Source organism: Trichosurus vulpecula, chromosome 9 (genome assembly GCF_011100635.1).
Source record: "Trichosurus vulpecula isolate mTriVul1 chromosome 9, mTriVul1.pri, whole genome shotgun sequence".
In the NCBI taxonomy this organism is placed as follows: domain Eukaryota; kingdom Metazoa; phylum Chordata; class Mammalia; order Diprotodontia; family Phalangeridae; genus Trichosurus; species Trichosurus vulpecula.
The window spans coordinates 96,161,338-96,176,550 of NC_050581.1; positions in this window are offsets into that span (position 1 = coordinate 96,161,338).

The following is a 15,213-nucleotide window of genomic DNA, read 5'->3' on the forward strand; positions in this document are numbered from 1 at the left end:
AAAGAGTGTTTAGTACAATGTCAAGGGAGATGCAAAAATATAAGCATGCTCTAACAACATTAATTAATTCTGCGAACACATAACATTAGGCAAAACAATGTTACTATGGAGAATTAGCTCATATTACTCCGTGGCCATCCAATTTGCATCTTGGGCAATTGGTTCTACTACGTTACCATGGTGTTTTGCAATGTCTTGGGTTTGGTTCAATTCAATTCAACTTAATAAACATTTATTAAGCATTTACATATAGGGTCATATGCTAGGCATTGGACACACAAAGATAGATATGACCTGAACCTTCTTCTCAAAGAGCTGATGAGCTAATGGGGGTGAGGGTTGGAGGACGAGTTCACAACTGATTCATTTCAACATATGTTCATTAAGTGTCTATGACATGTATCGCAAGGGACATACAAAGACAAAAATAAAACAGTTCCTACTCTCAAGAAGTTATATTAAACTGGTAGGAATCTACATGCATGTAGATAAATATGAGGCCAGTTATGGAGGGAAAGGGCACTGATAAAGTTGGGGGAGGGGTCTGTAAAGGCTTCAAAGAGTAGTTTACCCCTGAGCTGAGCTTTGAGGGAAGCCAGAGATTCTAAAGGTAGAGGCGAAAAGGTAATAGATTGCAGACATCAGGGTCAACCTGTGTAGGCACATGAAAATAGCAGATGGGATCGTGAATTTGAGGGCACAACCAGTAACTGGTCAGGTTGGCTGAAACCTAAACTATGTGAAGGGTTTTAACCTGAAATTAAGTTAGAAAGGGAGGTTAAAAGGTTATGATTCATTCATTTTAATTTATCTTCTCAACTACATAGTAAGCTGCCTGAGGGCAAGGACCATGTCTTACATAAGCATAGTCCACAATATCTTTTTCACAATAATATCTTCTCTCCATTTTCTTCTCCCTCTAATTTATTCTCTATAGAATCCAGGTTGTAACTGGTCTCAAATACTAACCTGAGGAGTTTGTATTTTATCCTAAAGGCCAGAGGGAGGTACAGAGATTATTTTTTAGCAGAGAAGTGCCTTAGAAAGATTATTTTGGAGGATGATTTAGGATAGGAGAGACTAAAAGCAAGGAAAGTGGTTAGCAGGCTAGTATAATAATCTAGGTGAGAAGTGATTAGTCCTTGAAGGAAAATGGTGTCTATATGAATAGAGAGAAGGGATTGGATGGGAGAGATGTTATGGAAGCAGAATCAATAAAACTAGATATATAGCTATGATTCAAAGGAGACTGAGAAGAGCAAAGTTAAGGTCTAGACAAAAGTACTAGGAGAAATTTGAGGAAGTGATCGCTTTCATCTGTGGGGGATGAAGACCCATTGGGCCTTGAAACAAGGGATCTGTTGGTTGTCGTCCTTCATGCTCGAAGAGGACCAAAAGGGCATCATTATGTCAGGGTCAAGGTACAATGTGTCCAACTATGGCTAATCTGTCTGACCATGGCTGAAGGAAATGAAGATCGTTGCCAAATGGAGATGGGGAAAGAAAATATTTTTCAAGCATAGGGGATAGTATAAGCAAAGGCAAACAAGAAAAACAACTGGAGGGGTCAGGATGAGATTGGAAGACAGAGAATAGTCTAGTTTGGTTTTGATATACAATACGTGAAGGGGAATGGTATGACATAAAAATGGACCGATAGATTGTAGAGGAGATTAATCGTAGATGTATACTTCATTCAGAAGGCAATGAAAAACCCCTGAAGGAATGTGAGCAGAAGGGGGATGTAATCAAAGTGCTGCATTAGGAAGATTATAGGGGTTGTGGACATGTAGAGTGGTTTAGAGAGGAGAGAAATTGGAAAAGAGACATTTTGCTAAAACAAAACCCACCACATTGTGGGGTATATCATATAAGATGTGGTCTTTTCCCTTGGGTAGTTGTTAACCTAAATGAGAAGACTAACATATAAAATACAATGAATGGCATAAGAAAGAATGTAATTAAATGTTGAATTGAGGAGTTGAGTTGTATGGTTGCCTCAAAGAAGTCAATATGAGGCCTACAGGGATACTTATAGTTTCTATTTGCATTTGATACCACTGACTTGGAGCAAGGATTAGCTTGTTTTTGTTTGTCCCCAGATTACTTATTTATTTCCTTAAATGTTTCCCAGATACATTTTAATCTGGTTCTCTCTCTCTCTCTCTCTCTCTCTCTCTCTCTCTCTCTCTCCCTCTCTCTCTCTCTTTCTCTCTCTTTCTCTCTCTCTCTCTTTCTCTCTCCTTCTCTCTCACTGGAGTGTTGTAGCTTCTAGGAACATGTTTTGACACCTTCAAATATTTGAAGACAGTTATCTTATATCTGTCAATCTTCTGTTCTCCAGGATACTACCTTAGTTTTTTTATTGAAACAATAGACAAGATATTTTGATTTGCCATTTTAGTGAAAGCTCTGCTTCCTCTGCTAAAGCATTTATGCAAATTTCTATGCTTGTAGGTGGGCCTTATAAATCGAACTGAAGTATACACATGTGAAGTAACTCCTCAGTTACTTCATATGGCATGGACTCAAGGCCCTTCACTCTCCTGATGACTCTTCTCAGCCCTACTCAGAATACTTTCCAGCTTATTAATGCCCTTTTTAAACTATAGTGACCGGAGGAGGAGAAAGGAAACATATGAGAAATATGATGAAAGTAAAATCAACAGGACTCAGTGACTGACTATATACAGAGGATGAAGCAGAGGGAGTGATAAAGATGACTCTAGGTTTTTAAATTTGGGTGACTAGGATAACATCTACTCATTTGACAGAATTAGTAATGAAAGGAAAGGGAGCCATTTCTGTTTTGCTTTGTGTTTCTTTTGGTGGGTGAGGTAGAGAAGATGAGGAATTCCATTCAAGATGGAATTGCAGATCTCAGAGTTAAAAGGCCCTCAGCAGCCATCTGGTCCAACCCATGCCTAAATAGGAATCCACAGCTTCCATAGGAAGACCTTCAGTGAAAGGGAACCCAGCACCTCTCCAGATCACTCCACTTTTAATGAGCTCTAATTGTTAAGAAGTTTTTTTTTTTTGGACTTCCTGTTGGAGGTAGAGTCAAGATGGCAGATTAGGGGTGGCCATCCAGCTGAACTCTCCCAAAGTTCCCCTCCAAACTTTAAAACAGGGCTGTCCAAAATTAGGCCCAGGCCACATGCAGCCCGCAGTGGGATTTATGCAGCCTGCCTACAAGCATAGAAATTTACCTAAATGCTTTAGTAAGGAAGCCGAGCTACTACAGAGCTCTCACTAAAATGGCATATCAAAATATATTCTCTATTGTTTTAATAAAAACCTAAGGTTGGTCAACCCTGCTTTAAAATAACATCTCAAATCAAATTTTGAGCAGATGTTGGGGTGAGATATTTTTCTGGCCTATGACAACTTAAGAAGTAGGCAGGAGAAGACTGTAACATGGGGGTTGAGGACTAGTGAAGGTATGTTGGGAGCCCCCATACAACAGCAACCACAGCAACAGCGGCAGCTTTGGGAACCCTCAGACTCCCAGAGTGAAGGGGTCAGACAAGAGATTACAGGGGACTCTTTGTTGGCACCGGCTACAGCGGGCACCAACTGGCAACTCTATTGCCTCTGTGCAACTCTGGGTTGTAGTTCCAGGGCAGAGGGGAGTGCTGGGGGTCTGTCACAAGGGTTCAGGGACCCTGGTCATAGTACCAAAGCAGAGAAGAGTGCTAGCAGGTTCAGCTGTAGGGGATCAGAGGCCCTTCCTTAGTAAAGACCAGAGGGCAGACCAGGAGAGCAGTGACCACGCATCTTCCAGGATCCTACCACCTTGGAAGCACCAAAAACTTGCACACTCTCAGAACTAACTCTGAAAACAGCAGCACAAAAAAGCCTAAAGCTTGGGACAGTGCCTCCCCACCCGGAAGTGAGCAGAGCCAAACTTTAACATAAATTTCAAAGTCAAGAAAAAGACTGGAAAAAATGAACAAACACCAAAAAAAAAAAAAAAAAAGAATATGATCATAAAAAAGCTACTATGGTGGCAGGGAAGACCAAGACATAAACTCAGAAGAAAATGATAATGGGAAAATAGCTACCAAAAAAAAGCTTCAAAAATGCAAATTGGACCCAAGCCCATGAATGATGAATTCCTGCAAGAGCTAAAGAAAGAGGTAAGAGTGGGGGAGGAAAAACTGGGAAAAGAAATAAGAGTGATGAAAGAAAATTATGAAAAGAGAATTAACAGCTTGGTAAAAGAGGCACAAAAAATACTGAAGATAATAACACCTTAAAAAACAGAATCGGCCTAATGGTAAAAGAGGCACAAAAATTCACTGAAAAAAAGAACTCCTTAAAAACAAAACTGGCCAAACAGAAAAGGAGATACAAATGCTCACTGAAGAAAATAATTCCTTAAAAAGAGGCTGCAGGTTCCCCACCCCTGCTGACTTTTGTCCCTCAAAATAATAATTGACATCTATAAGACAAAAAGGCTTGCAAAGCACATTATATGATCACATTCAGTCTCCACAACTTTGTAGGGTTGGTACCTATTATTTCCATTCTACAGAAAAGGGAACTGTCTCAGAAAAGATAAATGGCTTGCCCCATGGTCATTTAAATAGTAAGTGTTGAAGTCAGGATTTGAACTCAGGTCTCTCCTGACTCCGAGTCTAATATTCTTTCCATTGCACCAAATTGCCTATAAAATGAAAAAGGTAACACATTAAATACAGGGTGATTCTTAAAATCAATAATAACTTACGTTTGTTTAGCCTTTTAAAAGTTTACCCAGAGCTTAGTGTATGACTTCTAATTTGTTCAGTTGCATCTGACTCTTTGTGACACCATTTGAGGTTTTCTTGGCAAAGAGACTGGAGCGGCGTGTTGTTGCGGGCTCCCAAAGCCTCACAACTATAGTCAGGGTTCCCCCCAAGCCCCAGGCCTTCGCCTAGCAAAGGACCTGATCTTGCGCACAATGAATGGGGCGGGAGCTGAAAGATGGTGAATGACTCCATTTATTATTTCAGCAAGCAGCACTTTTATATCTTTAGTGACGTAGGTACATTCTTTGGTTACGTCATCTTTGGTTATTCTTTGGTTCATCCATTTGGTGAAGGACAGGTAAAAATCAATACACCTGGATACTAAGACCGCCCCAACTCTGCCTACTCTCCTCCCCTTCTCTTCCTGAGCTAACCCAAAGCTCCCTGCGGGCAGGCAGCCCAGGCAAAGAACCGGAAACTCCATGTGCTCTGGCAAGCCCAGACAGAGAGCTGGAAGTTCCATGTGGTCACGCAGGCCCGGGCAAAGACCTGGAATTGCCAGGGAGGCAACAAAGGCGAGACCCCTCCTCCTGGCTCCACCCACATCCCAAAGCCCCAAGTCTATCTCAGCAGGCCCCTGGGCCTGGAGGTCCGAGGAGGACAGGGCTCAGCTCTAACTCAGCCTGCAACAGTTTGTCCTTTTCTTTTCCAGCTCATTTTACAGATCAGAAAGCTGAGGCAGGCAGGATTAAGTGACTTGCCTAGGGTCACACAGCTAATACAGGTCTGAGGCAGTATTTGAACTCAGATCTTCCTGATTGCAGGCCCTGCATTCTATCCACTGTACCATCTAGCATGCACTTTGGTGTATGGCTTCTGATTGCCTCAGATAATTGGATTAGTTGACTAAGGTGAACCTGTAATCTTATCAATATGTGTACTTGACAGAGGTGGCACCTTAACAGGAAAGAGTTCAATTTTAAAGGGAACTGGGAAGATCTCGCTAATGAACTGATGCGGAACAAAGAGAACAAACTATATAGTAATATGACAAATTAAACTAACTTTGAGAGACTTTGGAACTCTGATCAATGCCATGATAAACCACAAGTTCAAAAGAACGAAGGCGTGAGTATTCTCCCATTATAATGTGCATGTCCATCGTCTTTCTTGTCCGTGGTTGTTTCCTAATATTTCTAATGAGCTGCAAATGAATCATCAATAACTAATACAATGAAGTGATTATAAAATGAGAATCATTGATCACTCAATGACTATCTCACAAAGTTTTTTGTTTTGTTTTTTTTTTTATCAAAGTCCAACTAGGTCCTCTGTAGCAGTGAAAGAAAACTTGATTTAGAGGAGATGGACCTGGATTCAAATCCTGATTCCTATTTACTCATCTTGTACATGTCACTCAACAATTTCTCTGGGTCTTATTGTCTTCATGTGTAAAATGAGTATGCTGGACTAGATAACTGCTAAGGTACTTTCCACTTCTACATCTATGATCCTCTGAATTCTAAGATCCCATCCATCTCTAAATTCTATAAAAGAAAAAAAAGCAGCCACCTTTTAAAGTTGGCTAATAGTGGACTAACCTATTTTTTTCTCTTTAATTTTTGTTTGAACAAAATCTAGGGATGGCAAGACCTTTGCAGGCCTCCCTGCAGGAACGTAAGTAAGAAACTTTAGTCCTGAGACTCATACCCTGGATTTTTTTTGCTTTGTTTTAGCTCTTCAGAGGCTGTGGTATTACAAGTCTCATTGCCCTGCTGTAATACTAATAAAATTTTTGTATTGAAAAAACAGTCCCGTGTTGTTATGGGAAGCTGGGGATTAGTACAAGTGATCTGCGGTTTCTCAAAAGCAATCCAGCCCATTCTCCTCCTCTTTCTCTGTGCCCAGATTGGTTTTCTCAGCTATACATACTACTGGACAAAGCTCCAAATGGTATCCATTTAGATGCATGTTGAAATTTGGACAATAGATGTTATTCATCCATTTGGTCTTTCCTAGGTGGATGGACAACTGAAACTAGCATTGAGTGATTATAGCTCTCTTCCAGGAGCCTCTGCAATGTCTTGGTGCTTAAAGCATTTGACACATTATGAACCACCAATAAGAGCATCTGGAGGACCTCCTAATCCAGAAGGACTCCACAGGATCTCTTTAATCACAGTGGTTAATATTTTTATTGAGCATAGATCTCTCTGTTTTATATTTAACCTAATATTTTGTATCAAGAGGTCATTGAAGAGGCTGATTTCTGTTGTTATATCTTTTTAAGAAATAGTAAAATATTTAAGAAATAAATCTTTTAAGAAATATTTTTAGAAATCATAGCATGTGTGACCACACACAAGTGAGGAGCCCTGGAAGAACAAGAGTAAAGGATGGCACCAAGGAACTATATGACAGAAAGAGAAGATGGGCTGGCAGTAAGAGTGAGGGATGGCAGGTGAACAGCCAGAGTGCTCCACTGGTACTTTGGTGATGCTGTGAGAAAGACAGGAACATCTCCAGCACATTGGGTGGATACTCTGTGATAAATTTTTGGGAGGACACAGATGAAGGTTGCACAGGATGGGCAGGCAGGGATCTGCTATGACCTATATCTCTGGAAGGAACTCCAGAATTGACAAGATCACAGATCTATTATTTGAGTTTTTGAGAAATTTCTATTTTTGCCAAAGAATACTGACTTACGGGTAGGTGGGAACATTTGTAAGATGAACAAATATCTCCCCAAATATTATTCCAAATTAATTTCACATTCCCTGTATGTAAATTGCCATCCCGGCTGCTGATGTGGTTTGACATCAAATTTTCTAGGATTACATCATTGTGATCAAGGGACTAAAGCATATTAATGAGCCGGGGAAATCCTATTAGCCTGAACCATCCATGTGGTTAGGTAAGAGGAGTAGCAACAACGGCATCTAGTGTCATTTGGATCTATATGGGCTTTTTGAAAAGGCATAATTTGTGGAATAGATCTGTGAAAGTGAGAGTAGGTCTTAACTTTACACTTTGCATCCTTCCTTGGTAGGGGTAAAATACCTTTGTGCCTACAGAAGGCATTCTGCGCCTCTTTAGCTATTCTCTAGCTCGGGGATGTGATCCCCCAAAACACTAATATCAAAGAATGAAAACAGATAACATCCAGGGCAAATTTTCCATCACAGAACTCCTGGCAGATTACTTCTGCTGTGCTTAACTTTGAACACTGAAGCTCATTTTTTTTCATGTTATTTGAAGATCAAATGCGGTTTAACCAACCCACAACTAGATACAGAGGATTTATCTGCAACCACACTATGACGTTCCCTTAATACCTTTCAGAAACATAAGTGCTTACATCCTAATAGGTTTTTAGCTTAAGATCTAATCATCCACTCGAATTAAGATGCTTGAATGAAGCCAACTCATTTGGAACTAAGCACTTTAATGTCAACAGAGACATATGGTATTGAGAATGAATTACAAAGGATCTCCTCTGAGCCATCTATTGGGGGAACAAGAATAAGATCCCCCAGCATCATTATTAGTTTACTCATTTATTTCCCAGCAAATAATTGAGAGTAGTAAGATCTTCTTATGAAAGTGGAAATGGTCTAATCATGACTAGTTAGGGATGTGGTGCATTTACATTTGGATTGACTGAATCATCCCCTTGCCTTGTAATTCTTGTCAACGTCTTTTTGCAAGTGTGACATTTTTTTTTTAGTGTATAACATATACAGTATGAGAATACGTGTGTATATATATATATATACACATAAATATATGTATATACATACATATATTTGCACATACATGTATATACATACATGTATTTGTATGTATATATGTGTGTTTATATATCTATCTCTATCCATCTATTTATCTATATCTATATATATGTATATGGCATGGTTCATACATTATTTGATTGCAAGCTCTCTAAGAGCAGACTGTTGTATATATTTCTGCATTTCCAGCACATAGTGCAGTGTCTTGCTCATGGCAAATGCTTAATAAATGTTGACTGAATAACTGAGTGAATTGAGCAGTACCAACAACGGCATCGAGTTTCATTTGGATCTTTATGGGCTTTTTGAAAAGGCATAATTTGTGGAATAGAGCCTGTGAAAGCTTATACAATCCAATGGAATAAAGAGGCCGAACTTGGAAAGCAGAAAACCTGGGTTTAAGTGCTTGCCCTTCTACTTACCAATTGTGTGACCTTGGGCAAGGAAGGTACTTTGTCTTTCCAGGTCTCATTTCCTTATCTGTAAAATGAGGTTGTTGGAGTAAAGAATCTCTAAAACCTCTATGAACTCTAAATCTATAATTCTATGTATGACAAGATAGAAAACTGCCTATATGAGAAAGATAGTTCTATTTTATACACATTGGGATAATCTTTTAAGATCATTTGAGATTTTGACAGGCATTTGTAAACTATTTGGGCTTTCGGAACCTAAATTTTATGACTTTAGACAGGGAATTAGGAGGACTAGTTTGGACTTGAGCAGGAGTTTGTCGATTCTGTTTATCTCAAGTCAGAGGTAGCATTTCTGATGGCTTGCATGATTACATATACTTCTAAGCATTGGGGCAGGACCATTTTAGTTGATGGGTCGATTTCTAAATTAGGGCTACATAGACACACAAAGAGGTAGAATGAGAAGATATTAAGGCAGATGACACCCAAAAGTAATAAACGTTTCTTTCAAAAGTTTACATACCATCCTTACCCTAATTTTTTTTTCAGAATAACAGTTCATATCAACTAAGGTCCATAGAATTCTACTCTTAAGTCTCTAAAATCATTTCCTGCTTGAGAACATCAACACATGTGGAAGGTTTAGTTCTGCTTTGAAGCATGTACCCTCTATTGGTAAAATGACCTAACAACAACAGCTTGGGACTCACCAAGTACAACGAATGAACTCCCCAATTCACAGAATTTCAGAGTTGGAAGAGACCTAAAATGGCGCCCAGCCTAACTTGTATCTGAATACCAGTCTGGGATATACACTCACAAGCAAATGGCCATACAGACTTCATTTGGGAGAAAACCTACTGCCTCCAGAGCAAGCTTATTGTGCTTTTTGGTAACATTGTGAGAAAATGTTTCCTTCCATTGAGCAGTAATCTGTCTCTCTGAAGCTTTCACCTCTTGTTTCTAGTTATGTCCTCTGGGACCAAGAAAGGAAAGTCTGATTTCTCTTCACTTGATGTTGTGGTTGAATCATCTCAATTGTGTTCAACTCTTCATGACTCCATTTTAGGAGTTTTCTTGGCAAAAATACTGGAGTGGTTTCTTATTTCCTTCTCCAGCTCATTTTTACAGTTATGGAAACTGAGGCAAACAGGTTTAAATGACTTGCCCAGGGTCACACAGCTAGTGTCTGCAACCAGATTGGAACTCATGAAGATGAGTCTTCTTGATTCCAAGCCCAGTGCTCTATCCACCACACTACCTAATTTGTACCTGATAACCTTCTAAATACTTGGAGACAGTTCTCAGGTCACCCTCAATTCTTCTCTAAGTTAAAATGCCCAGTTCTTTTTTAGTCTTCTTCATATGTCAGAAGCAGTGCAATATAGTGGATAGAGTACTTGACCTAGGGGTTGGAAGAACTGGGTTCAAAGCCTTTTTCACTTTTTACTGGCTACTATGAAACCGAGTGGGCTTTGGACCTTTTGCTGCTTGCTAGTTTTCCACTTTGGTTATACTGCCTTGGTAGAGATAGAATACACTTGTGCCTACAAAAGGTATTTTGAACCCCCTTGGCCATTCCCTTGCTTAGGGTTCCCCCAAAAGACTACTATCAAAAGGTGAAAACAAACGCCATGAAAGCATATTTTCCATAACAGAACTCCTTGAGCAAGTGACAACCTGATTAAGCCTCAAATTTCCACATCTGTAAAATGAGGTTAATAATGGTATGCCCCTTCCCCCAGTAAGGTGGCTAGAAGGAGCAAATGAAATCACTGATGTAAAGCATATTGCAAAATTTTAAGCAATGCTAAGGTCTCTCACAGATGGCATGGTGCTTCAGAAAGAGAAACAGATCTGGGTTCAGAGGAGCTAGGTTGAAATGCACGTTCTGCTCCTTACCTGTGAGACATTGGGCAGATTGCTCTCTGGGCTTCATGTTCCTCTTCAGTCAATTGAAGGTATTGGAGTAAACATCCTCTGAGAACTCTTCAAGCTCTAAAACTGTGATCCTATGACCATTCTGCTTGGCCTCTCTGGATGGTCTCCAGATGGTCAATGTCTTTCTGAAAACGTGGTTTCCAAAAATGAACAGTCATCCAGATGTTGTCCGTGGGAGGGGGAGGGCAATCACCTCCTTATTTCCTCTCTTTATGCAGTTTCAGCTCACCTTAGCTTTTCTGGAAGGCATATGGAGTTGTTGACTCATTTCATAGAATTATAAAATCGCTTGCCATTTCTAGGATAAATAAGTATATGTTTATCAAAACTGCCCCACCATATTAATAAGATAACTAAAATTGGTCAAGTTTGCAGGCTAAGAGAACAAGACAATATTTTCAATCTTATAGTCAGAAGTAGTACGGATCAAAATAAAGTTCTAATAGCTTATTGAACAAAATTATTATTATTATTATTATTATCATCACCACCACCATCATCATAATAAGTTCTATCTACTGCAATAAAGTCTATCTAATGCATCACCTGACTGCCTCTAAATGGTAGCTATCACCCAGGGCAGTGACCACTGGCTCAATGGCGTCACCAGGCAATTGTGCAACGTGGTTCTCATAGATTTCCTAGGGGTTATGGCAACAACTTAATGGTCCATTCAAACTCTGTGATTTACCCATATACTGAAAATAGCTAATGCCAGGTAAGTGCAATATCATTAATGAAGTCTATGAACTCCTGGAATAGCTTGCTTTGTATATATTTGTTTCCCTTTAAATTGTAAACTCCTTGAAGGCAGGGACTGTCTTTTACCTCTTTTTGTACCCCCAGCACTTAGCACAGTGCCTAGCAGGTAGTAGGTTCTTAATAAATGTTTATTGATTGATTCATTGGTGACAGTCTAGCTAACTGAATGGCTTTAGTGGAGTGGGGGACATGGTTGGGTCTCTAGAATCAAATACGGAATCTTTAGTCTGACTTTTAAGACCCTCCAAAATCTGGCTCAAGTTTATCTTTAAAAATAAATTTTATTGATTTTTTTTCTCATCAAAGTCATTCCTGATATCTTTACCCTTTCCCCCATCCCAAATGAACCCTCTTTTGTAACAAAAACAAAAATTAAGTAAAACCTAAATTCAAAACAATTATATCTGACAACATTATTAAGCAACATTATGCTTCCATAGCACCCTACCAAGAGGAATGAAATATGTTTCGTGATCTGCTCTCCCCAACCCACCTTCCGAACTTTAGATCATTCCTTTTCATCCATTCCATTTCATAGCTAGGAATAAGCTAGGAGGAAGTTCTAACCTGCTTCTGATTATTAAATCAGTGTAAGCACTTACACTTTAAAAATCTAGGCTTAAGAAAATGTTAATAATGTAAGTTAAACTTTAAAGTGTGTGTGCATACCTTCTTCCCCTTCCCACCAAAAAAAGAAGCCTAGTTGCTAAACATTTACCAGCACACCCCTCATTACACCCAAAGTGGACATCTAGACATTCTTTCAGATTCAATCTGCCACCTTCCACTTCCATGCATTCCTATAGCATATTTCCCATGGATAGGAATCCACTTCTCCCTCATCTGTACCTTTTAGAATCCTTATCTTCTTCCAAGGCCCAGCTCAAGGACTATGTCCTATAGGAAGCCTTCACTTATCCCCCAATTTGAACACCTGTTTCTTAAACATGCTCAGAGCTTTTGAACAGGACTACTCCTTTGTGCCTATCGCACTTTAACACATATTATTATTATATTTATATTTGTCTGTGTATCTGTTGCATTCCCTTGGAGTTATCAATTCCTCGATGACAAAGATGGAACTATTTTTCATCTTTGTGGCTGTAGAGCCTAACACAGTAATAAAAATGTGTTGAATGAATAAATGAATGAACTGGGCTAATTATAGAGGACTTCATAGTGGATGGCAGATTTGAACTTTAACAGAAATGTATGTTTTAAAGAAAAGATAGATTTGAATAGTCAGAGAAGAGAGGGAAGGAAATTTCAGGTGGGGAAAAGCAGCATAAACAAAAGCCTGGAGGTATAATAATTCCAGAACTATAAATGCTATGTGCTTACAAAAAATCATTTGATTGTTTAATTACTTAAATTTCTTTTATGATTATTTAGTTTTGTGAATTTTGAATAATAAATTATAATTTCAATAAGATGGGTTACTCTGTCATTATACATTGTGTGTACAAGAGTTTCTGGATAAAACTTTCTTAGATCGGTGAATTGGTAGAAGTCCTCCTGCTTGGTCACCTTGGTCACATGATCTATCTCCAAGATCACTTCAAAGCTATCTTGGATAGATTAAAACCTCACCCCTTGCATGATCTTTGCTCTAGGATAAGCTTGCAGTTATTTCAGTCATTGAGACATAATTGATGAAAGTACAATTACAAAATACAATTTTACAATTGATTTTATAAATCAACTAGAGCCATATATACCACAAAATGGTGATTACGTTGAATTTTAATAAGAAATGGCAACATTTGCAAAAAATAAGTAATTAACTGTGAAATTTTTTTGTAAGTTTTTAGCATTTATACTTCTGAATTTATTAAAGCTTAGACCTGCACTATGACTTTTGGGACACAGGGTATTTGTCACTGTCTCGAGAACAAAAATTGCAGATACAAAGTACATGCTGAAAATTTCTTTATCCTAAACTCACTTAATGATGCACTTCATGATTTATACTATCAGAAACAGAATCTTAAAGTTCTCTTCCTTCCCCTAAATCTTCCTTTTCTCCATCCCCAAATCAAATTAAAGAAGACTTGGGTGATCAGAATCCATCCTGACTTATACCACTATTCAAATGTCAACAAAGGGACTTAGAGTCATACAGTTTTAGAGTTGGAGTTCAAAGATTTCAGGAGCTCATCTAGGCCAACCTTTAATTTCACAGATGTGGAAACTGAGGCCTACAGAGATGATGTCATCAAGTAGGTAGGTAAGTGGTAAAAGACTTCAATTCAGGTCATACCTTGGTCTTCTTTTAGAGTCTTCTGACTCTAAATCCAGTAATCTTTCCATTACAACAACCTGCCTCTCTCAGAAGTTTCACAGTGAAAAGAAAACATAATAATGACATCAAGTGTTATTGAAAATGACAAAAAGAATTTTTTTAAAAAAACTAAAACTCAACTCAAAAGTTGACTAACTACAGAAATTCATTGTTTCTAGCTACTCATTAAAATTCCTATCTCTACTGAATAAAAAAAATCTTCAGTGATGAATAAAATGGCGTTTTTCTGTGTGTATACACATATAGCACAGTCTCCAAACTTTGGGGTCCTTTATGAATATTAAATTGGTCTGTCTTCGTGTCTGTCATGTTAGTGAGTCACCACTCGAGGGAGCCCAAGTTTCTTTGGTGTTGAGAAGACAAGACAGGCTAAGGTATGTTATATACCCTGGGGAAACATTTCATCCTGTTACTGAAGTGAGAAAATGAAAAACAAACATTTCTAAAAACTTCTGTCCTTGAGAAGAGCTGGGACTCAACACAGAGGGGAAAAAAAAGGAAATGCTAACTTTATTTTTCTTGCTGGTTTATAAGCAGTGAGAGTGAAAACTAGATTAGGATAACATGATATTGTGCTTTTGCGGGGTTTATCAGGGGTTCCACATCTTAGTTAGCTTATATCAACAAAGGAGAAACCTTGTGAAAGCTTGTCTGTTGCAGTTAGAGCTGGTTGTATCAGCTCAAATGATTCATTAATTATTCACTATTGTTTATCATAAAATCCTGAAAGGCTGCCAAGTGCTAGTATGCACACAATACTAAAACAGGGAAACATCTTTCACTTTGGAACAAACAGGACTGCATCAGATGGGACTACTTGCAAAAGTTTTAAGAATGTGCATGCTGAAAAGCTGACAAAATTGAAAGTATAAAATTATGCATATTTATTTAGAAATATTTACATACTGACATGCATATATGTATCCTCACATAAGCAGCAAGGCATAGTGAACTGAGAGCTGGACTCCGAGTCAGGGAGTCCTGGGTTCAAGTTTCACCTTTGGCATATACTATGAGACCTTGGGTAAGACACAATCTCTCAGTGCTCTAGGAAACTCTCTTACACTAGAAATTGCAGAAAAGTTGTTGCCCTGGATCGGTGGTGGTTATTTCCTCATCAGAAAGTCCCCTAGACTAGTGAAATCAAGGTTTAGTACTTATCTCTATGTATGTAAATAAAAGTAAATATACATGCACACATATATGCATGTATATGATATACACACATGCAAAATTAAATATATACATATATGTAAAAGTAAATA